At 38.9% G+C, this 24,708-nt stretch overlaps 1 protein-coding gene across 2 annotated transcripts in view; it reads left to right on the forward strand.

Moving 5' to 3' along the window:
* The window catches only part of LOC105464895 (uncharacterized), a 488,640-nt gene that overhangs the window by 134,444 nt on the left and 329,488 nt on the right, over positions 1-24,708 (forward strand). For both annotated transcript variants that reach the window (XM_071085560.1, XM_071085561.1), the window contains one exon: positions 5,719-5,825. The gene's annotated coding sequence lies outside the window, so the exon portion shown is untranslated. The remainder of the gene's footprint in view (positions 1-5,718; positions 5,826-24,708) is intronic.

Here is a 24,708-nt window from a genome sequence, read left to right on the forward strand (position 1 = left end):
GTAATCCCAGCACTTTGGGCGGCTGAGGCAGGTGGATCATCTGAGGTCAGGAGTTTGAGACCAGCCTGACCAACATGGTGAAACCCCATCTCTACTAAAAATACAAAAATTAGCTGGGCGTGGTGCTGGGTGGCTATAATACCAGCTACTCGGGAGGCTGAGGCAAGAGAATTGCCTGAACCCAGGAGGTGGACGTTACAGTGAGCACAGATCGTGCCTCTGCACTCCAGTCTGGGTGACAGAATGAGACTCTGTCTCAAAAAACAAAAAAACGGATTCTGTTTCAGTGGACCTGGGGTGGGGCTAGAGATTCTATATATCTAACAAGCTCCCATGTGATGCCCATGCTGCTGGTCCATGGACTTCACTTTGAGCAGATAAGTCCTAAAATGGTGTTTGCCGAACTTCGCTATTTGCATAAACCTCATATGGGCAAATGTAGACTTCAGGTTCTTGTCCTAGAACTACTAAATCAGAATCTCCAAGGGAAGGTCCTGGGATATATATGTCTGGTAAGTGCCCCGAGTGATTCTTACATCAGGCAACTTGGGAATCGGTGACCTAAGAACGACCAGGTCTGCCTTTATCATCTCAGCCTCTCTGGGGGAGAAGGGAACCCCAAGGTGCTGGTCTTGGAGGGTGGATGGAGAGCTGAGGGGCAGAAGAGCAGTGATCTCAACTTTGGCTGCATTTTAGAACTACCTGGGGGAACTTTAAAAATTGCTCAGAATCCTTGAGGGTGAGACCTATGCCTCAGTACTTTTGAAGTTCTCTGGGTGACTTCAGTGTGTAGCCAGTGTTGAGAGCCACAGCAGGAAAGGGAGGCGGCTGAGCCAGGGAGAAATAGTCAGCTGTTCAGGAAAACATTCTTGAATAGAATGAAGAACAGATCATTTATTTAGATTATAGGTATGTTCTTTATGCATCAGCTGACCTCTTTTTAATACTGGCTTTCTATAAATGTGGTTTGAAAATAATTTGTACTTTAAGGTAAATCTTCCTTTATTTTCTTTTACTTTTGTGATTGAAGAAATAGGAATTCCATGTCTCCTTTCCATCCCTCCCACTGCATGCTTCTTTCCCCCAACACATCATTATTAACAGACCCTGATGGGAGCATGCAATGTTAACTAACCGAATTGAATACAGAAAAGGCTGGAAACCATCAAGAAAGGCTTGCTGGCCATGAGCATTCCCAGCTAGCAGAGTCCTTTCTGTTCACTAACTAGCTGGCTTTCTGTGGCCATCAAGCTGGGCACTTACGACATCTGATCAACTTGGAGCTTCTAGAAAGGTGTGGACATCAACATAGAAAAGTGTCTACTGAATTTTTATTTTCACTTCCCCAAACCAACCTACCACGAAGCAGAGAGGACCTGTTTTCTCATATCATCACGTCTGATTGATATGCTAAACTTCATCCAAATTCAAACAGGCACACCCTGGTGAGATTTACACTTTCTTCTTTAGTAATTTACTGCTTCCTTCTCCTGTAAATCTAGTAAACCAAATAACAATGGAGTGAGAGGAGAGAAGGAATTGTTCTCATCTTTAAAATAAGAAACACCATGTTTTGGCATAAAGCAGGGTGAACTTGCTACTGTAAACATCAGCAATCCTGTCACAGACAGCTGTGCGCTGGTGGCCCCCCACCCCGGGAAATGTGTACACAGTTGAGACGTACACACTGGACTCAGGCACCAACAATGGAGAATAGGACCTGGAGGTCTTTTCCCAGGTTTTATCTGTAGCAGGCATCAATGTCTAATATAGTAAGTCAGCTACCAAGTTCTCCCAGAAAGAGTCTGGCTTCCTCTGTTTGTATGGAATTTCCTCCATTGTGTGGCTGAAGAGAGATCCAAGTCCACAAAGAGCAACAGTATGGGACTGGATTAATGTCACCTGTCGTTCCTTGTCTGCTCTGCTTCTGGGGAATAACACACTTCAAGCAATACAAAACAATTCCAAACAACTTGAGAGCAATAGCTGTTAATTCCCAAAGATTTTTTCATTAAAAGGTGGACTTATGTATTATTTAAAAATGATAAGAAAAAGTTGTGAACTTTACTGATGCCTTCAAAGCTAACTTGAATACCTCACCATGAAAAAGTTGTTTCAGAAACGATTTTGAACATGATTTTAAGATGTATAAATGACATTATTGTTTCTGGAGGTTGAAAACAGACATTTGGAATTTTTGCACTGGAAAATATTAGAAAACAGCTTGGGTTTTATAAACTTACCTGAAAATAATACGGCAGTGTTATAAAAACATAATAGAAATTGGAAGCTATAGATTATTGAAGCATAAAGTCACTGGTGTTAGAGCCAGAGATTCTAAAGATAATCTAGCCCAGTGGTTCTCCAAACTGAGGGTGCATCAGGATCCCATGGAGGGCTTGTTAAAGTGCCCCTTGCTGGGCCTCACCTCCAGAGTTTCTCATACAGTAGGTTTTGGATGGGGGCTGAGAATTTGCATTTTTAATGAATTCTCAAGTGATGCCGATGCTGCTGATCTGAGGACTACATTGTGAGACTCTCTGGTTTGGTGCTGCCTCATTATACAGTTGAGGCAGCTGAGTCCTGAAGAAGTCAAATGTCTGAGCCTCTTCTTAGGCCTGTTCCCGTCTAGGGTAAACCTTCCACTTGAGTACGAGGTACTACCCACTCTCAAGGACACCACTGTTTTAATAGTTATCCCTTCTCCTGGCATCAACATCTCCTGGTATAAATTCTTTAGTTAATTATGTTAGCCTATAAACATGCTGTGATAGTGTCCATCTTAAGGAGACAGAATGGACTCACATTGCACTCTGCCATGCCCTACAGAAAAATCTCCCCAGAAGGCTGTCTAGTCATTGTTCCACTCCTCTCCTTCCAGTCTCTTGAACTCACTCGAATCGGGCTCTCATTCCAATTATTTTCTTGAAACTGTTCTTGCTGAGGTCACTAGTAACCTTCATATTGCCAAACACAGTGGTCAATTCTCAGGTCTGCCTTGCTTCTCCACCAGCCGCACAGTTGATTACTTTCTCCTTGAAACTCCCGCCTTCATGGGCTTTGGGATACTGCTCTCTTGATTTTCCTAGCTCACCAGCCACTCCTTTTCAGTCATCTTTGTTGATTCTTTCTCTTTATCTCTAAACATTGGAGTTCCCCAGGGCTCTATCCTTAGATCTCTTCTTTATCTGTACTCCAGGTGATACCATTCAGGAATACTGTCTCTGTAGTGATCATTTGCAAATTTATGTCTCCAGCTGAATTTCTTCTCCTAAACTCCCAATTTGCACACAGGCAGTTCTTGCTTCATGCAGTAGTGTGGGGCCATAAAAATGACTGTGCAAACTGAGATGGCTCAAAGTGTTCTTAATAATTCGCAATAAAAATTTTGATTGTTGCAGGACTTAAAATTTTGTCAAAATATTAGGCTCTTACTGTTGGTTGTAAACATATGAGGTAATGAAAAAATAAAAAGTAGTATTTTAAAACTAATATTTACTTAGTTTAGTACACTGATTTAAAACATTAGAAACATTGAGAAAGTGTTTCATTTATTTGTAAAACACTTATCAGGACTACTTTGAACAGTGCTTGCCCTTTTGTCATATAACTTTCAATATGGAGTAAGCATCAATTCTACATCTTGGCAAATTATCATATTTCTTTCTAAGTTTGGATCAGCTTCCAACATTTTAGCCTTTGTGCTTTAGATGTTGTGACATATCTCTAAGAGTTATTTTAATGTGAAAGATTTTGCCTGAATCACTTGCTCTGACATATTCCTCTGCAGCATCTTCGTCTTTTTCCTACAACAACTTTCCTCCTTTATGTCTATAAACTCACCTTCACGAAGTGCTTGTGACTGCATTCTAGTGTCTTAAACAGTGGCAGTGTCAACATTCCTGGGGCAGCTATTTCTTCTATAACTCCATTTATATTTGATTTGAATTTTACTTTTAGTGTTGTCATGTTTTTCCTTGCTGCCCTTTCATCTTTGTGGACCAGTTTCTTCTTTTGATAATCCATTTTTGTGGAATGTCATGTGGGCTTATTACTGAGAGACAGGAGACAACACAGTGACACATTTTGCTGTGTGTGAACTGAATAATAGACGTACCAGTGACCAGCTGGTGATCAATCAGTCAGGCAGACTCTGAAAGAAGTGACATAATTGGTCACTAATGATAGTATACATCTGTTATGTACAGAGTGATTTGTGGATGGGAGAAACAGTGAAACTGTACTTTATGCGATTATTCAGTTACTATAATGTGGCAAATGCAATTTGAATCATATTTTTGGAGGACTGGTGTTATTTAACTAAACCTGGGTAACTGAAGTTTGTGCATGTTGGAATCTTGCAAAGAGAGGACTGCCTACAGCCAACTGCCCATTTGACATCATCACTTGGGTGTTTAATAAATAGCTCACACTTAACATGCCCTAAGCTGAACTTTTAAGTTTTTCAACCTCAAACCTGCAGTTCTCTTTGTGTTAAATGACAACTCCCTTCTTCTAGTTGTTTGGGTCAAAAATCTTAGAGTCATTTTTGATTTCCCATTTTCTATTACAGAACATATCCAATCCATCAACTAATCTTGCCCACTCTATGTTCAAAATATAATTAGAATCCTACCATTTCTTGCTGCTATCATTCTCATCTGGGCCATCATTATCTTCCACTTACATTCCTAAGTGGCCTGCTCACTTCTACCCTAGGACACCTATATCTATTCTCCATGGCAATAAGAATGATCCTTTAAAAATGTGAGTTGAGTACCTGACTCCTCTTCTCAAAATCCTTCTATAGCTTCCTGTTTTAATTAGAGTAAAGCTCTAAGTTTTACAGTGGTCTCCAAGGCCCTATATCATCTCACCCTAGGCTACCTCTCTGACATCCCCTCCTTTCACATCCCCCTGCCCACTCTGCTCTCACTGCACTGGCCTCCTCACTCTTCCCTGAATGGGGCAAGCATTACTTTCCCTCAAGGTCTTGCCAGTTGTTTTTAGCACATGTGGTATGTTTCTTCCTCATCTGTCTATGTGGCTCATTCCCTCCCTTCCTCTATGTCTCTGTACAAATTTATTTTATAATCATGCTATAGAAAATTGTGATACCCATCTTTCCACTTCTCATCTGGGAACCCTTTATTCCCTTATACTGTTTTGTTTTTTTCCACAGCTTCTGTCACCATTCAACATATTACATATTTACTTGTATACTTCCCCTGCAAGATTGTAAGTGTCATGAGGGCAGAGACTTACTCTGTTTTGTTGAGCTTAATCTCCAGAGCTTAAAATAGTACCTGGATCACAGAGGGTCCTCAACAAATATTTGTTAAATGAATGGAAGATGGATATTGCTGGTTTGTGGCAATTATGAAGAACCAGATTTCCAAATATGGCTTCTGCCAAAGCAGACCTGGTAACTGGAATGATAAGCAGGGCAATGACTTTAGTGCTTTGCTTGGTTCTGATTGGGGATACAGAGCTGTCATAGAAGTATAAAATTTATTGGAAACTTTCTTGTAGAAGTTAATTTTTACCTACAGAGCATACACATCTTGTCTGAGAACTTGTTCTAGTGGTCATTTTGCCATCAACTTTAACTTATTAAACAAATCTAAAAATGTTTTTTCTTTGTATAGATAAATTAAAGCAATTTTTAAAAAAAAATGGTATGTCTATTTTTTGTTTGTTTTCATTTATTTGTTTTAGAATGACGGGGAAAATGGAAGGAGAAAAAAAAAACAATGCTAAAAAGCCTGGAGATGACCACATATGAAAGGACCATGTGTGCAAAGGACTGCTGGAAAATGAATCAGGTAGGAACCAGGAAATATGGTGTTAAGTTGGATTGACCTTCCTTTGGAGAATCTACCTGACACCTCTTATATTTTCTGGGAGGAGTCCCCTTTTTACTCCAGCCATTGCTGGGGTTGCCAGTTACATGTAGGTATAACTTGACAATGCCTCACTTTACATTCACTGTTTCTCACTTTCTTCCCCAGAGTTTCTCCCTTCACTAAGTAGGATACCTGTAGAAATGAATGTGGGCATTCTGGAGCATATGCAAACCTGCAGATGTGAGGGCAATCCTTTGTCAATGGGGTCTGGGAACTGGAAGATAAATGTTTCTCTCTTTCAGCTCCTGGGTGAATAATTCTGAGATGTATCCTTTCTTGTCCTCTTAGAGGATCCCAGAGGAATCAAGCCTCAGTTGCCCACAGTGGTGAGGAGCTAGATTGGGTTGTGCTTCCCTCTTCCTTTTTTTATTCTTCCCAGTCTCCCCCCGCAGCTCTTTGGGATCATACCTCAAAATAAGCACCTGTACACCGGACTTTGTCATAGGTTCTGCTTTTGTGGGGAGCCTAGGCTAAGACAGGAGTCAAACAGAAGACATTTTTGGGAAAACTTTTGTGTTAATTGCAACTTTCTATAGATACACTTACCCTGAGATGCTGTCTCCTTGCTGAAAGACCTCCATTAGTTCTTTATGGGCTGAGTAATAAAGACCTAGATCCTTAAAGCAAGACACTTTACACTGTCACCCTGTCTACCTCTTGAACAACTATAAACCAGTGCTTTAATTTCTCCCAAATATACGATTCACATTTTTGCCTTGTGTGTGTGTTTCTCCCAAGGATTAACTCATATATCCTCCTGGAAGCCTTCCTCAACAATTTAGCATGTAACTTTCCTGCCTCCTATGCACCCTTGCTACCCTTTTTGTTTGGATTGCTTATTTGGTATGTATGCCATGTTGTCACAAATTATTATTTATCTCTTTATTTATATGTTCTGACTAAACTTCATTATAATCATCTGTGGGAATAGATTGTATCTTATAATTCAATATCTCCAGCGGTACCTCACACAATGCCCTGAACAATAAATGCTACCCGTGCTGAGACTGACATTGTGGTGACATGATCTAAACCAGTGTTTATCAAAATGTATTCATGGGGTATTAATAGGCATTATAAGAACAAAAGTGTTTTATGTTCAATTAACTTGGGAAACCCTGGAAGACTTCTTTGAATCTTTAAATTAACAAACCTTTGTTGCAAATCTCTAAGAGAAAAACACAATATGTAGTTTTTCCAAACTTGCTAAGCCATAGACATTTTTTTCGTGAAGCATTTCCTTAGGCTAGTCTCCTGAAAGTCATGTTTAAACTACTTCTAAATATATTGATTGATACACTACATAGAAATTCCTGGGATCTATGCAGAATGAGGGTATAGCAGGTAGAAGTAGCTCACAGAGAGAAATAATATATGGCATGAGAGAGGCTTATAGTATACATGAAGGGAGAAAATATTCACATCCTAAAAATCACTAATGAACATTGATCAGGAATATCTGTTCCAATACCTCAAATATATTTTTGGCATGTACTTAAATTGCATATTTTTCTTTTTAAAATTTTTAATGTAATAAATTATACTAATAGATTTCTTAAAATTGGGAAATGTTGCTTTTTGGAATAAACTTTGCTTAGTTATAGAATATAACTATTTTAACACATTGCTAGATTTAATTTGTTAATATCTGGTTTCAGATTTTAATTATAAGCATTCTAGTTTTCTTATTGGAATATGTTTGTCAGGTTTTGGCATTAATATTATGATAGAACTGTAAATTGAGTTGGGAAGGCTTCTATTGTTGTTCCTTGACTTTAACTCACCCACAAACATCCTGAATCGGGTACCATTTTTAATTGTAGAGCTTTTGTGTGTGTGTGTGTGTGTGTGTATATATATTTCAAACTCTGCAGCTGTTGGGTTGTTTAGGTGTTCTACTTATTTAGTTAATTTGGGGAATTTATATTTTGATAGAACATCATTTGTTTCCTTTAGATTTTAAAGTGTGTTGTCATAAAAAAAGTGGTAGCGGGGAGGGGCTGAGATGACTGACTAGAAGCAGTTGCCACCAGAGGCTCCCACTGAGAGAATGAAAATGGCCAATGAATCCTGCACCGGCAACTGAGGTATCCAGATTCTCTCATTGGACTAGGCAGCGGGCGCGACCCTTGGAGAGTGAGGAAAAGCAGGGTGGAGCAATGCCCCTCCCGGGAGTGCAGGGGAAGGGGAGCTCCCACCCCCAGCCAAGGGAGGGGGTGAGTGATTGTGCTACCCCCCCCACAGGAAACCACATTTTTTCCACAGATCTGTGCAACCCACAGGTCAGGATATCCCCCCTGTGAGTCCATGCCACCAGGGCCTTGGGTCCCAAGCACAGAGCTGTGAAGATTCTTGGTGGCCACTTGACGGGAGGCTGCCTGAGACTACTGAGTTTCCAGTGGGAGGGTTGACCACTATCACTGCGGTTTCCTGCTGCCTAAGGTGACTGAGCTCCTGGGGAAAGGGGAAGGAGCCATCACCGCAGCTGCAGTCTGCCGTTTTTCCCCTGCCAGTGCTGGGGAGACTGGATGATTTGGACTCAGGAGGAATTCCCCATGGCACAGCACAGCAGCTATGGCAGATTGTGGCCAGACTGCCTCTCTAGGCTGGACCCTGACCCATCCCTTCTCGCTGGGCAGGGCCTCCCTGTGGGAACTTCAGCAACTCCAACCAGGGGTTTACAGACAGAACTCTGATCTGCCTGGGACACAGCCCCAGGGAGGAGGGGCGGTCTCCACAGATGAGCAAACTTAGTCTTTCCCCCTGCTGGCTCTGAGAAATCCGGGCAGTCCTGATGAGTGGGATTCCCCACAGTGCAGTGCATCCCCTCTGCCAAGGGGCAGCCAGAGTGCTTTGTTAAGGGGTTTCCTGATCCTGTGCTTCCTGACTGGATGAGACCACTCCCCCACTCCCTGCCCACCCACAGGGGTTGCCAGGCACCTTATACAGGAGCATTTCTGCTGGCATCAGGTCAGTCCCCTTCTGGGACACAGCTCCCAAAGGAAGGAGCAGGCAGCCATCTTCGCTGTTCTGCAGCCTCCAGGGGTGATACCTCCAGGTATGGGAGGGACCCAGGCAAACAGGGTCTGGAGTGGACCCCCAGCAAACTGCAGAAGCCTTATGGAAGAAGGGCCTGACTGTTAAAAGAAAAACAAACAAACAAAACAACAATAACAACTGCATCAACAAAAAAGTCCCTCCAAAAACCCCATCCAAAGGTCAGCAGCCTCAAAGATTGAAGCTAGATGAACTCGCAAAGATGAGAAAGAATCAATGAAAAAATGCTGAAAACTCAAGAAACTAGAGTGCCTTTTCTCCTCCAAATGATCGCAAGACCTCTCCATCAAGGGCATAGAACTGGGTTGAGGCTGAGATGAATTAATTGACAGAAGTAGACTTCAGAAGGTGAGTAATAACAAATTTTGCTGAGCTAAAGGCAGACGTTCTAACCCAATGCAAAGAAGCCAAGAACCATGATAAAACATTACAGGAGATGTTAACCAGAATAACTAGTTTAGAGAGGAACATAAATGACCTGATGGAGCTGAAAAGCACAACACAAAAGAACTTCACAATGCAACCACAAGTATCAATAGCTGAATACATCAAGTGGAGGAAAGCATTTCAGAGATTGAAGACTATCTTGCTGAAATAAGGCAGGCAGACAAGATTAGAGAGAAAAGAGTGAAAAGGAATGAACAAAACCTCCGAGAACTATGGAATTATGTAAAAAGACCGAACCTATGACTGATTGAGGTACTTGAAAGAGATGGGGAGAAAGGAACCGTGTTGGAAAACATACTTCAGGATATCATACAGGAGAAATTTCCCAACCTAGCAAGATAGGACAACATTCAAATTCAGGAACTCCAGAGAACCCCAGTAAGAGATTCCATGAGAGGATAAATCCCAAAACACATCATTATCAGATTTTCCAAGGTTAAAATGAAGGAAAAAATGATAAAGGCAGTCAGAGAGAAAGGCTATGTCACCTACAAAGGGAAGCCCATCAGACTAACAGTTGACCTCTCAGTAGAAACCCTACAAGCCAGAAGAGATTGGGGGCCAATATTCAACATTCTTAAAAGAATTTCCAACCTAGAATTTCATATCCAGCCAAACTAAGTTTCATAAGTGAAGGAGAAATAAAATCCTTTTCAGACAAGCAAACGCTGAGGGAATTCTTCACCACTAGGCCTGCCTTGCAAGAGCTTCTGAAGGAAGCACTAAATATGGAAAGGAAAAGTCATTACCAGCCTACACTACAAAAATCATTACCAGTCTAACTCTACAAAAACACATAGAAGAACAAAGACCAATGATACTATGAAGCAATTACATCAACAAGTGTGCAAAATAACCAGCTAGTGTCATGATGACAGATCAAATTTACACATAACAGTATTAACCTTACATGTAAATGGGCTAAATGCCCCAATTAAAAGACACAGTACAGCAAGCTGGATAGAGTCAAGGCCTATTGGTGTGCTGTATTCAAGAGACCCATCTCATATACAAAGACACACACAAGCTCAAAATAAGGGATGTGGGAAAATTTACCAAGAAAATGGAAACACCAAGAAAATGGAAAGCAGAAAAAAGCAGGGGTTATAATCCTAGTTTCTGACAAGACGGACTTTAAACCAACAAAGATCAAAAAAGACAAGGGCATTACATAATAGTAAAGGACTCAATTCAACAAGAAGAGCTAACTATCCTAAATATATATGTACCCAATACAGGAGCATCCAGATTTATAAAACAAATTCTTAGAGAACTATAAAGAGGCTTAGACTCCCACACAGTAATAGTGGGAGATTTTAACACCCTATTGTCAATTAGATCATCGAGACAGAAAATTAACAAGGATATTCAGGACTTGACCTCAGCTCTGGATCAAGTGTACTTCATAGGTATCTACAGAGCTTTCCACCCAAAAACAACAGAATGTACATTATTCTCAATGCCACATAGCACTTACTCTAAAATCAGTCACATAATTGGAAGTAAAACACTCCTCAGCAAATGCAAAAAACTGAAATCATAAGAGTCTCTCAGACCACAGTGTAATCAAATTAGAACTCAAGATTAAGAAACTCACTAAAAACCACACAACTACATGGAAATTAAACAACCTGCTCCTGAATGACTCCTGGGTAAGTAATGAAATTAGGCATTGTATTTTTAGTTGAGACGGGGTTTCTCCATGTTGGTCAGGCTGGTCTCAAACTCCTGACTTCAGGTCATCTGCCCGCCTCGGCCTCCCAAAGTGCTGGGATTACAGGCATGAGCCACTGCGCCTGGCTCTTTGATTTTTAAATTGTATTTTGTAGTTAAAGCATACATATTTTGTACATGGTGTTTATTTTTTTACATTTATACCTAAGTATTTCTTTGGAGCAATTTTAAATGGCATTGTGTTTTTAATTTTAGTTTTCATACGTCCATTGTTGTATAAAGAAATAGTTGATTTGTGTGTTGATTAAGCTGTAACCTGACTGTACCGTTTTTTTTTTTTTTTTTGGGTTATAAAAACTTTTGATCCCAGTTTATTTTGTATATTAAAAAAAGTTTTGTAAATAGGGAGATTTATAGACTTAAATAAATTTTACTTTTTTTCTTTCTCAATTACAACTTTATGAATGTCATTGAAATGTTTTAAACAAGCATTTGCTTTGTGTAAGGTAGATTCTGCTCAAAGAGTAGAATAATAAAGCAGCTTTTGTTTTCCATTTTTTTCTGAGTTTTCTTTGATTTTGATAGGGATGTAGAGAAGCTGGTGCCACCCATGTAACAATGTCTGAACTTTGTCAGAGAACTTATCAGAATGAATCTTTTTGTAAAAACCCTGGTGGGAAATAAGTAGTCCTCTTTGATTACTGGGCAGCCCATTGCAATAATACCTAGTTGGCTAACTGAAATTAATTAGCTTTAGGCGGTATTTTGTTTCATTCTGCTTTTTTGTAGATACTTTGGAATTTTCTACACTGTCCTCACATCTGCAAATAGAAACATTTCACCTGTATTTTATATAATTTTTAAACATGCTAAAAATTTGAAAGAATATTACAATGAATACTTGCATATTCACTTAAAATACCCACAATTGTTAACACATGTTGAATGTGTGTGAATGTGTGCATACATATTGGTTGGACATCATGATGCTTTACTTACAAACTCTTCATCACATATATATTAATTATAAGTATATTCTACTATAGTTACATTCTACTATCACACCTCAGGAAACTAACAATTCCCTAATATCAGCTCATATCTAATCCACACTGAAATTTCCTCAGTTTTTCTCCATGACGTGTCTTACAGTTATTTCCTTCAAACCACGACTCTGTGAAGTTTCGTGCATTATATTTGGTTATTATATCTCCTTAGTCTCTTATTTTTGAACAGTGTCACCTATTTTTTTTTCCCCTGTGAAAATGACTTTTTGAAGAAACTTGGCCAGTTGTCTTATAGGACATTCTATGTTCTGAATTAGCCTTCTTTTTTCCTTACTGTTATTTTTGTTGTTGTCGATTTTTTTTTTTTCAGACTTGTTCCTTTATCATTTCTATTTCCCATAAACTGGAAATTAGGTTTAAAGTCTTGGTAAGATTCAAGTTAAACATGTTTGGCAAGATATGTAATAAGTGATGCTTTGTGTGGTGTATCACTTCACATCAGTAAGAACATAACATTAGATTGTCCTGCTATCCGTGATGCTTATAGCTTGATTATGTGGTTAAGATACGAGATCTCGCCACTGTATAAAGGTACATCTTTGTCTTTGCAATTACCAAGTAGCCTGCAGGAATGATGCATAAATGCTGTGAAATGCTTTGATGGAAGCCAGTTGATTCTTTCCAGAGGAATATGTTCTTTGCAAAAGAATCACTTCCCTTTTAGGAACCTTGGAAGATGAATCTCCACCTTGGGGCAGAAGACACGAAGTCTGCAAAAAGATTTCTGACCTTTAAAGCATAGAAAATGTGATTCTGGTGTGCTGCAAGAGAATATTTAATGAATATTCTACATGAGACTAGCTCTATAATTTAATGTAACTATATCAACTAAGGAACATTCTAAGGAATACTTTGAGAGAACAGAGAGTGGGAAAAGTCTGCACCTCAACATGTGGTCTCTAGGGCAGAAGTCTTTCGAGTTTTGCTCTGTGTTGGTAGCAGATAGTCACCTAACGAAGTAGTGGCAAAGACCTAGTGAGACAGGTTTCACTTTGGAGGCTGTCTATTGAGTGAGCATGGTTATATATAAGGTTTCCTAAAAGAGGATTTGAAGAGTATAATGTTGGTTCGAAGGTGGAAAAAGTTATGCTATTGTCTATGTCAAGTGTCAGAGTGCCCCATGCTCTAGAATTAGTTTGGCACTTTTCCCAGCATTGTGACAGCCCTTAGGTTCAGCCTGGTGTGTTGCTCTGGAGTGAAGGAGGAGGATGCCCAGGGACTTCCTGATGCTGATCCATAGCTTTAGGGTGCTGCTGGAGAGTTGAACCAGAGGTGCCAGAGCAATCAATTTGTTGCCAAAACCATGCCCATAGCCAGTCTTATGAGTGAGCAGAGTGGATGAATTGGAATAGTACTGGGTAGTTCCTTGGTTCAAAATATCTCCCTCCTGGAAATGTAGTGTGACAGGAAATGTACCTCCCTGGCTTTGAAGGAGGACAGATCTGGTTTTACTACTTACTACTAATAATGTGATCTTGGGAAAGTTATTGTTATTTTAGTGTTTAATTTGGGCCAGTTATTGTTTTGTTTAATCTTCACAGCAACCATAGGAGACAGTTGCTATTAATAGTGTCTTATTTATTTATTATAGAGATGGGATCTCACTATGTTGCCCAGGCTGGAGTACAGTGGCTATTTACAGGCCCAGTAATAGTGCACTACAGCCTCAAACTCATGGGTCAAGTGGTACTCCCACCTCAGCCTCTAGAATAGCAGGGACTATAGGGGTGCGCCACTGCACTTGGCTTAATATCTCCACCTTACAGATGAGGACACCGAAGCACTGAGAAGTATGTGTGTGTATATGTGTTCTATGGATCAGGTGTGGGACATGGCAGACAGAGCTGCTGAGGGACCACACCTAAGACAGTTTCCTGACACAAGTAAGGAAATCTTACGGGAAGGGGATAGAGTTGTCTAGTCAGAGGAGTAGGGGGTGAGAAGGCTGTAAGCAACCAACCAGAAGAGAAAGATTGATGTCTCCAATGGAACCGCAATCCAATAGCTGTCCTAATGGAGAAGAGGAGTCACCATAGAAATAGCAGAAGTGTCCCATGAGGAAAAGAGACAGTTTAAAACTCATTCCCGACTCAGAGAGCATTAACACTAGGCAATTCTGGTTCCTTTCAGGTACAACCTTTCCTGCCCCTTACTAAACAGTACCACCTTCCCCTTTGCCCTACTTCAACTCTGGAGAGAGCAGAAAGCACAGCGAGAAAGCTGACAGGGAGGAAGAGAAGCAAGGAAAGGCACCCAGAGAAGAAGGTGACCATGTCCCTCTTTCCCATTGCAGGCTTCCAGCCTGCAGCAGCCCATGCTGGGGAGGGGAAGAAGCATTCATTCTAAATGAAGTTTGGGGTTTTAATTGTTTGACTGTTATATGGGAAAGGATATTTAAATTATAGAAATAAGTTGGATTTTGGATTAAAAATGAGAGGCAGTTTGGATTTGGATAAAAATGTGTGGAATTTTGTGTTTTCATTATCTGATAGGGGCTAGACAATAGACATGCTCTAGATTCATCTAAAGGGAAGAGGAGAATTAGCTTCATGGAAGAGGTTTGAACAGGCAGTGGCAGAAAATGGTAATGTTGTGTACTTTTTGTACTTTTTGAAGTCTCTCTCTTGTAGGATAACGCAGATTCTTCTGGGAGGAATAACAAATTACTCTAGTAGGCTTCAAAACACCAGAATATCTGAGGAATCTCTTTTTCAGAATAAAATTTACCTAGAATAGTGAAGATTCAAAGCAAATAAAAACAGGTTCCCTTCTCTTCACCTATCTACACCATTACCACCCAATTCAACTAAAGCAGCACTGCCTGTATAGGTTTCATATTTTTAGCACTGAAGATCAAAATTATTGATGTGATGATGATACCTTAGCAAACCCATTTGGCTTGGACATTGTAATGACTTCTGGGGCTTCTTAAACATGTCTGTAAGGAATTAGGTACAAAAATACCCACTAGGTTTCTTTGTGCTCGACTTCACAACCTTGTTTTAGTGATGGATTGGTTAATCCATGCTTGAGCTCTCCAAGGCAGCCCATGTTTTTCTTGGTCATAGCTACTATAAGAAAGTTCTTACTTAATTGAGCGAAATAAGTAATGGCCGTTCTTTCTTACCTTCTGGTAGAAGAGACCATGGGCTTTTAAAATGCAGAGGCCTTTTGCTTTTCCTTTTCTTCTAGTGTTACCCTTGTAGTTTGAGGGGGATAACTTTTCATTCTTCTGGTCGATAGTTCTGCAATTATGAGAATGGCCATGGTGTCAGGTATCAGGAACAGCAATGTCATAAGTTCTCAGGGAGAGATAAAAAAGTACTCTCATAGATTAAGAAAAATATTCTCAAACACAATATAAGAAAATGAGGACTCTAGATTTATTGCATTTCCCCTACCTCACCCTGCATCAGAGGATACGATATAAAGTGAAGCATGGTATCCTGGAAGGTTTGCTTCTTTTACCGAATGTGTCAAGATGGAAAGCATTAATGATACTTGGTCTGAACACTTTTTAGGTAAATAAATTCCTGATTCGGCTTAATCTCTGAAGCTTCTGGCTTCACAGATCTTTGTATTCTTTGCTCTGACTAAAAGGTCCTCCAATTTCTGTTTGGGAATCCTGAGTTGTGTTTGTTGTTGGCACATCATTTTTTTTGGAAGGCCCAAGTATAGCATTATTGCACCCTACAGTCTACACAGGGTCTGGGCAATGTTTTTGGAAACACAAAGATGATCTCACCCAGTTGGAAGAAGGGTCACATAATAAAATAATGGTCCTTCTCTCAGGCCACTGCACACTGCTGAAATATATTGCTTCTTGACCTTTTGGCTAAGATTCCATGTAGAACAACTAAAATATTAGCTTCCCGTCAGCTTTACCACACTTAAGGCTATAATTTCTGACAGCTGTAAGAGATTGTGTGCTTCATGGGGGCCCAGATGAGCTGTCTTTGTAGAGGTCTTTTTGTGATAGCTGAGTTTGTCTAAAAAGCATAGATCATAGACTATCCAGTCCAATAATACACATAATGCTTGAATCATCATTGTAATGTTTGTTTGATTTTCCCCTGGCAGAAGTTTTCCAGCCTGGGCTTGAATACCACCAGTGAGGGGTAGGGAACTATGAAGTTGCCCATTCCATTTTTGGCTTAGTATTTGTCTGAAGAAGAAAAAGTTTATTCTTGCTGAGCTGAAATCTGCCTGCTTGAAACTCACATTCATTAATCCTAGTTCTCCCCTTCTGGGTCTAGGGACAGTACATTGAATCCCTTTATAACTATTTTAGTATAGCTACTGTTTGTTCTCTAAATCTTAGCTTCAGGTTAAATAATCTAGTCCCTTGAACAGGTTCTTTTGCAATTTGGATTCAGTTTCCCAAGCATATCCCAAAGATACTCTAACATATGTACCCAAAGCTGAATTCAGGACTAAGTTATCCACCTTCTCATTCTCAATGTTACACTTTCTTAGAGCACTATCAAGTGCCATTAGTTTTTTTTTGGAATCATATCACATGTTAACACACACTGACTGTTAGTTTTTTTTTGGAATCATATCACACTGTTAACACACACTGAGCTCATTATTAATTAAGATTCCTAAGCCTTTTACATACTTGCTGTTACTAAGCTTGCAAGATTTATTTTTGAACCCACGTTTAGGATCTTGTACTTATTCATCCTAACTTTTATTACATTTAGCCATTGCCCTAGCCTCTCCTAAATCTTTCTGAATCTTGATCCTTTTATCGACAACATTTGCTGTCACTCCTGGCTTTTTATCATCTATAAATTTGATGAGCATATTGTCCATGTTTCTATCTTACTCATTGATGTTAGAAGGACAGAGCTAAAGTCAGAGGGCAAGTGAAAATGGAAATTTCAGTCCAATAATGAAGTAACCTCACTTTTTAATATTAATGAGCTCCAGGTCTAACCAGTAGAACAAGCCTTTGTGTAGTGAACCTGGTATGGTGGGAGAAATTGTTCATGTCTCAGTAACTTTCACTCTTAACAATACGGCTTCTTAATTTAAAAAAGAAGAAAGAAATAAAAAGCAGCATTTAGGCCGGGCGCGGTGGCTCATGCCTGTAATCCCAGCACTTTGGGAGGCCGAGGTGGGCAGATCACGAGGTCAGGAGATCAACACCATCCTGGCTAACACAGTGAAACCCCGTCTCTACTAAGAAGTACAAAAAGTTAGCCAGGCGTGGTGGCAGGCGCCTGTAGTCGCAGCTACTTGGGAAGCTGAGGCAGGAGAATGGCGTGAACCCGGGAGGTGGAGCTTGCAGTGAGCCGGAGCTTGCAGTGAGCCGAGATTGCGCCACTGCACTCCAACCGGGGCGACAGAGCAAGACTCTCTCAAAAAAAAAAAAAAAAAAAAAAAAGAAAGAAAGAAATTAAAGGCAGCATTTAAAGCAAAAGTAAGAAAACACCCACTGGCGTATAAAGTTTTTAAAAAGATAGCCAATATTTCGTTTGAGGCTCTGGTTACTTCCCCAAACTTGAATTGTTCTTATTTATTTTAAAAACAAAACCAAAACCAAACTAACAAAAACCTTAGTGCAGAATAAACTTTTCAAAGTTTAGTTTTTAGAAACAATCATCTGGTTCATTTAATTGATGGCTAAAGGTGTGGTTTTGTTTAAACTACCCCGTATGTAGGTTTTTAGCCCCTCCCCTTAAAATTAATTGCCACAGTTCTTGACAGAGACAGACACATATATGTGAGAGATGGAAAGGAACTTAATCTCAGTTGGTACACTCTGATGGAATAAAGAGAAGTGGGCTTCAGAAGATAAATGTGAAGGATGAGTTGAATTTTCCAATTAGGAAAGGATCTAGCATGACTCTCCATGTTAAAGATTTCCAGATAAGTTCAAGAGGAAAAAACTGAAGCTAAATTTCACAAGGAAGTAATAATTCACTTCTGATTAATGACTGTCCATAGGCAATGCTGCCAGGACAGACAAATTGCAGCACTGCATTCCAGCTCAAAACCAAAACAAAACAAACTCCTTTCATCAATTGGATACTTAAACCTAGTTTAAAGTACTCTAATGAATGAGACGCATGCCAGTATGCATGATCAGTAATGGGATCATCCTACTTTATTTTCCTTTTGTTTATGCAGTGTCATAGTTACATTTCTGGCTATGTTTTATGTTGTTAAGACCGGGACTGCAAACACATTCCTACTCAAACTGTTACAGGTTGTTTGTAAAATATTTTGGAGTGTAGTTTGTTATAACTTTCAACCCTCCTCTGCTACATGCACATAACACACCCCCCCACCCCCCCCACACTATCCTCCTCAAATAGTCACAATATATTTATTAGTTATTAGCCTTGTCTAGCATACATATTGTAATTATAATTCACTTGTAGCTGAATATTGTTTTTGTGAAGCATCATCTATCCTTAAAGTTTTTTGTTTTGTTTTGTTTTGTTTTTTGGACTTTTAAGGCTTGAATGGTCAGTGTGACATATAGATGGGTCAAAAATATCCCTATCCCCCTACACCCTCTCTGCTTTAACCATAGTGAACTTCTTACATATCTCCAAATGTATTATGATACAACCTTCTCCAAAGCTTTGCCTATGTTCTTCCCTTTAACTGGCTCAATAATTCCCCTTTCTCTGGCTCAATAATTCTTACTCACTCTTGAAAATGAAGCTGATATACTGTCTTAGTCCATTTGTGTTGCTATAAAAGAGTATCTGAAGCTGGGTAATTTATGAAGAAAATAGGTTTATTTGGCTCATGGTTCTGCAGGCTGTACAAGGATCATGTTACCAGCATCTGGTTCTGGTGAGGGCTTCATGGCAGAAGACAAAGAAGAGTGGATGTGTGCAGATCACATGGGGAGAGAAGAAGCAGGAGAGAGAGGAGGGAGTTTCCAGACTCTTTTAAACAACCAGTTCTTGCAGGAACTAATAGAGCGAGAACTCACTCATTACCTCAAGGACAGTGCCAAGCTGTTCATGAGGGATCTGCCCCCGTGACACAAGCACCTCCCACTAGGCTCCACCTCCAACACTAGGGATCGAATTTCTTAAAAAATTTTTAAAAAAATTTTTAAAAAAATTTTTAATTGTTGTGGATACATAGGTATATATATTTATGGGATACATGAGATGTTTTGATAAGGCACGCAATGTGAAATAATCACATCTGGTGTATCCATTCCCTCAAGCACTTATCCTTTGTGTTACAAACAATCTAATTATATTCTTTTAGTTATTTAAAAATGTACAATTAAGTTATTACTGACTATAGTCACCCTGTTATGCTATCAAATAGTAGGTCTTATTCATTCTTTTTTTTTTTTTTTTTTGAGACGGGGTTTTGCTTTTGTTGCCCAGGCTGGAGTGCAGTGGCGCGATCTACCTCTGCCTCTCAGGTTCAAGCAATTCTCCTGCCTCAGCCTTCCAAGTAATTGGGATTACAGGCATTTGCCACCATGCTCAGATAATTTTTGTATTTTTAGTAGAGATGGGGTTTCACCATGTTGGCCAGGCTGGTCTTGGACAAACCTCCAGTGTATATCTTTATACATTTATCTTTGAGCAATTGTGTATTTCCATAAGATGTCTTCCTTCAATGAGAATTGTCTTCAAAGCTATTTTTATTTTTTTGAGACAGAGTCTCACTCTGTTGCCCAGGCTAGAGTGCAGTGGCGTGATCTCGGCTCACTGCAATCTCCGCTTCCCGGGTTCAAGCGATTCTCCTGCCTCAGCCTCCTGAGTAGCTGGGACTACAGATGCGCGCCACCACGCCCAGCTAATTTTTGTATTTTTAGTAGAGACGGCGTTTCACCATGTTGGCCAGGCTGGTCTCGAACTCCTGACCTCAGGTAATCCACCCACCTCGGCCTCCCAAAGTGCTGGGATTACAGGCTTGAGCCACTGTGTCTGGCCTATTCATTCTTTCTATTTTTTTAAAATACCTGTTAACCATCCCCACCTCCTCCTCAATCTTCCACCACCCTTCCCAGCCTCTAGTAACCATCTTTCTATTCTCTGCCTTCATGAATTCAATTATTTTGATTTTTAGATCCCACAATTAAGTGTGAGCATGTGATATTTGTCTTTCTGTGCCTAGTTTATTTTCTTTAACATAATGATTTCTAGTTCCATCCATTGCTGTTGCAAATGACAGAATCTCATTCTTTTAAATGGCTGAAGAGTACTCCTTTGTATATATGTACCACATTTTCTTTATCCATTCATCTGTTGATGGACACTTAGGTTGCTTCCAAATCCTAAGAGTGCAGATATCTCTTCTATAGTCTGATTTCCTTTCTTTTGCGTACATACATAGCAGTGGGATTGCTGGATCATATGGTAGTTCTATTTTTAGTTTTTCGAGGAACCTCCAAGATGTTATCCATAGTGGTTATACTAATTTACATTTCCACCAGCAGTGTAAGCCCTTTTCTTCATATCCTTGCCAGCATTCGTTATTGCCTGTCTTTTGTATATAAGCCATCTTAACTGGGGTGAGTTGATATCATTGTAATTTTGATTTGCATTTCTATGATGATGAATAATGTTGAGCACCTTTTTCATATGCCTGTTTGCCATATGTATGTCTTCTTTTGAGAAATAGGCATTTCTATCCAGTCTTTTGCCCATTTTGATCAGATTATTAGATTTTTTTCCTCTAGAGTTGTTTGAGCTCCTTATACATTCTAGTTATTAACCCCTTGTCAGATGGGTAGTTTGCAAATATTTTCTCCCATTCTGTGGGTTGTTTCTTCACCTTGTTGATTGTATCGTTGCTATACAGAAGCTTTTTAATTTGATATTATTCAATTTGTTCATTTTTGCTTTGGTTATCTGTGCTTTTGTGGTATTGCTCAAGAATTTTTTGTCCAGACCAATGTCTTAGAGATTTTCTTCAGTGTTTTCTTTTAATATTTTCACAGTTCAAAGTCTTAGATTTAAATCTTTAATCCATTTTGATTTGATTTTTGTATATGGTGAGAGATAAGGGTCTAGTTTCATATTTCTGCATACAGATATTCAGTTTCCCCAGAAGAATTAATTGAAAAGACTGTCTTTTCCCTAGTGTATGTTCTTGGCACCTTTGTCAAAAAATGAGTTCACCATAGATGTGTAGATTTATTTCTGGTTTCTGTATTCTGTTCCATTGGTTCATGTGTCTGTTTTATGCCAGTACCATGCTATTTTGGTTACTATAACTCTGTAGTATAATTTGAAGTAATGTGATTCCTCCAGTTTTGTTCTTTTTGTTTAGGATAGCTTTGGCTATTCTGGGACTTTTGTGGTTCCATATAAATTTTAGGATTGTGTTTTCCATTTCTATGAAGAATGTTATTGGCATTTTGATAGGGATTGTGATCAATCTGTAGATTGTTTTGGGTAGTATGAATATTTTAATAATATTGATTCTTCCAATCCATGAATATGGAATATCTTTCCATTTTTTGGTGTCCTTTTCAATTTTTTTCATCAGTGTTTTGTAGTTTTTATTATAGAGCTATTTTACTTCTTTGGTTAATTTCTAAGTATTTAATGTTATGTGTGGCTATTGTAAATGGGATTGCTTTTAAAATTTCCTATTCACATTGTTCACTGTTGGCATATAGAAATGCTACTGATTTTTGTATGTTGATTTGTATCCTGTAACATTACTGAATTTATCAGTTCTAATAGTTTTTTTTGTGGATTCTTCAGTTTTTTCTAAATATAAGATTATATCATCTGCAAACAAAGATAATTTGACTTCCTCCGTTCCAGTTTGGATGCCCTTTATATCTTTCTCTTATCTGATTGCTCTAGCTAGGACTTCCAGTACTATGTTGAGTAGCAGTGGTGAAAGCAGGCATCCTTGTCATGTTCCAGATCTTAAGAGAAAAGACTTTTCCCCCCCATTTAGTATGATATTAGCTGTGGATCTGTCATATGTGGCTTTTATTATGTTAAGGTATATTCCTTTTATGTCCAGTTTTTTCAGGTCTTTTTGTTTTTTGTCATGAAGGGATGTTGAATTTTATCGAATGCGTTTTCAGCATTGATTGAAATGATGATATGGATTTTGTCCTTCATTATGTTGATATGATGTATCACATTGATTAATCTGTATATGTTGAACCATCCTTGCATCCCAGGGATAAATCCCACTTGGTCATCATGAGGTCTTTCTAATGTATTGTTGAATTCAGTTTGATAGTATTTTGTTGGCGATTTTTGCATCAATATTTATCAGAGATATTGACCTGTAGTTTTCTTTTGCTGATGTGTCTTTGTCTGGTTTTGGTATCAGGGTAATATTGGCCTTATAGAATTAGTTTGTAAATATTCCCTCCTCCTTTATTTTTTGGAATAATTTGAGTAGGACTAGTATTAGTTCTTCTTTACTTGTTTGATAGAATTTCGTCAGTGAAGCCATAGGGTCCAGGCTTTTCTTTATTGGAATACTTTTTATTGGAGCTTTGATCTCATTGTTTTTGGTCTCTTCAGGTTTTGTATTTTTTTATGGTTCAATCTTGGTAGGTTGTATGTGTCTAGGAATTTGTTCATGTCTTCTAGATTTTCCAATTTATTGACATATAATTGCTCATTAGTGTCTACTAATGATCCTTTGAATTTCTCAGAGATCAAACTTCAAAATGAGGTTTAGCAGGATAAACATCCAAACTATTGCATGTGCTTTCCAGGAAGTTTTTCCTGATTCTTAGCTCTTATTCATGTGCTCTGTGCTTATCATTTACATATCAGATATCACACTACAGTATAAATATTAATGTACTTCTATATCTTTTATTTAACATTGTATACCTATATATCCTGACATTTATAATAGGTGCTAGTACTATCTGAGACATAATAGGTACTCAACAAATGTTATCAATATTTTTTTAAAGCAGGGTTCTTTCTTATTCTCCAGACTAGAATAGGTGGTTATATTGTATAGTCTCATAGAGCACTGAATTTCTCCTTTGTAGCACTTACCGGATTTGTAATTATGTACTTGTGTAATTATTTGATATCTACCCCTTCCCTAATTACAAGCTCTGTGAGGACAGGAACCATGTCCTTTTTTCCATTGTTCTATTTCTGTTCCTGGAACAGTACCTAGCACATGCTATATACTCAGTAACTATTTGTTAAATCAATGACCAATTGAATGAATGTGTCTCTGTGAGATAAATCGATGAAGGAAGTGGTGTCTCAATGTTTTAGTTTAATGGAAGGAGTTGCAAAGGGGGAGTGTTATTAAAAAAAGGGTGAGACTGTAAGAGAATTTCTTGAAACCCAAACTGGGATATTAAAGATATAGTGGGTAGAAGGCAGCAGGGGTGAGGATGGGAGGGAAGGACAGGGAAGGACAAGGGCCTGATAAGAGGAAAGTGTATGGAGAGAAGGGTTTATACCCTAAGCTACGAAGGTGGGTCACTGTGATGAAGGCCACAGGGAAGTGGGAGGCAGGCAGGAGAGAGTGATAAGGTTTACCTACCCTTGGGGTTCCAAATAGGACTTTGGCTTAAAGATATTTTTTCATAGTCTCAGTAGCTCCCCTTCCAAAAGAGCATGGCACTGTAGAATTTTGACTTTGATATCCTACAAATCTGGTTCCAAAATGCAGCTATAAGCCTTACTAGTTGTCTGAATTTGAGTAAGACATTTCACATTTCTGAGTCTCAGTTTTATCATTTGTTTTATTTCATTAATTCCATATTTTTTTTTATTTATTTTTAAACTTTTAAGTTTAGAGGTATATGTACAGGTTTGTTATGTAGTCAAACTCATGTCATGAGGATATGTTCTACAGATTCTTTTGTTACCTAGGTATTAAGCCTAGTACTCATTCGTTTTTTTTCCTGAACCTCTGCTCCCTCCTACTCTCACCCTTCAGTGGGTCCTATTGTGTGTTGTTCCTCTCTACGTGTCCATGTCTTCTCATCATTTAGCTCTCATTTTTAAGTGAGAATATGTGGTATTTTGTTCTTGTGTTACTTTGCTAAGGATAATGGCCTCCAGCTCCATCCGTGTTCCTACAAAGGACATGATCTCATTTGTTTTTATGGCTGCATAGTACTCCATGATATATATGTACCACATTTTCTTTATCCAGTCTATCATTGATGGGCATTTGGGTTGATTCCATGTCTTTGTTATTGTGAATAGTGCTGCAACGAACACACATGTGCATGTGTCTTTAGTATGGAATGATTTATATTCCTTTGGATATATACCCAATATGGGATTGCTGGGTCGAATGGTATTTCTGTCTTTAGGTCTTTGAGGAATCACCACACTGTTTTCCACAGTGGTTGAACTAACTTACATTCTCACCAACAGTGTATAAGTGTAGTTTTATCATTTGTAAGTAGAGGACAATCATATTTATTTTGAAGAGTTCTGCAATCAAATGAGATAATGTTCCTAATGCATCTAACTCAGTATCTGGCTCAGAGCAATTACTGAGCAATGGTAACAGTTATTAATATTAACCAGACTTAACCTTTATGAAACTTAAATGGTTCTGTTCTTGGCCCTAAATTGTTCAGTATTTTAAATCAA

Source organism: Macaca nemestrina, chromosome 19 (assembly GCF_043159975.1).
Source record: "Macaca nemestrina isolate mMacNem1 chromosome 19, mMacNem.hap1, whole genome shotgun sequence".
NCBI classification, from domain to species: Eukaryota; Metazoa; Chordata; class Mammalia; order Primates; family Cercopithecidae; genus Macaca; species Macaca nemestrina.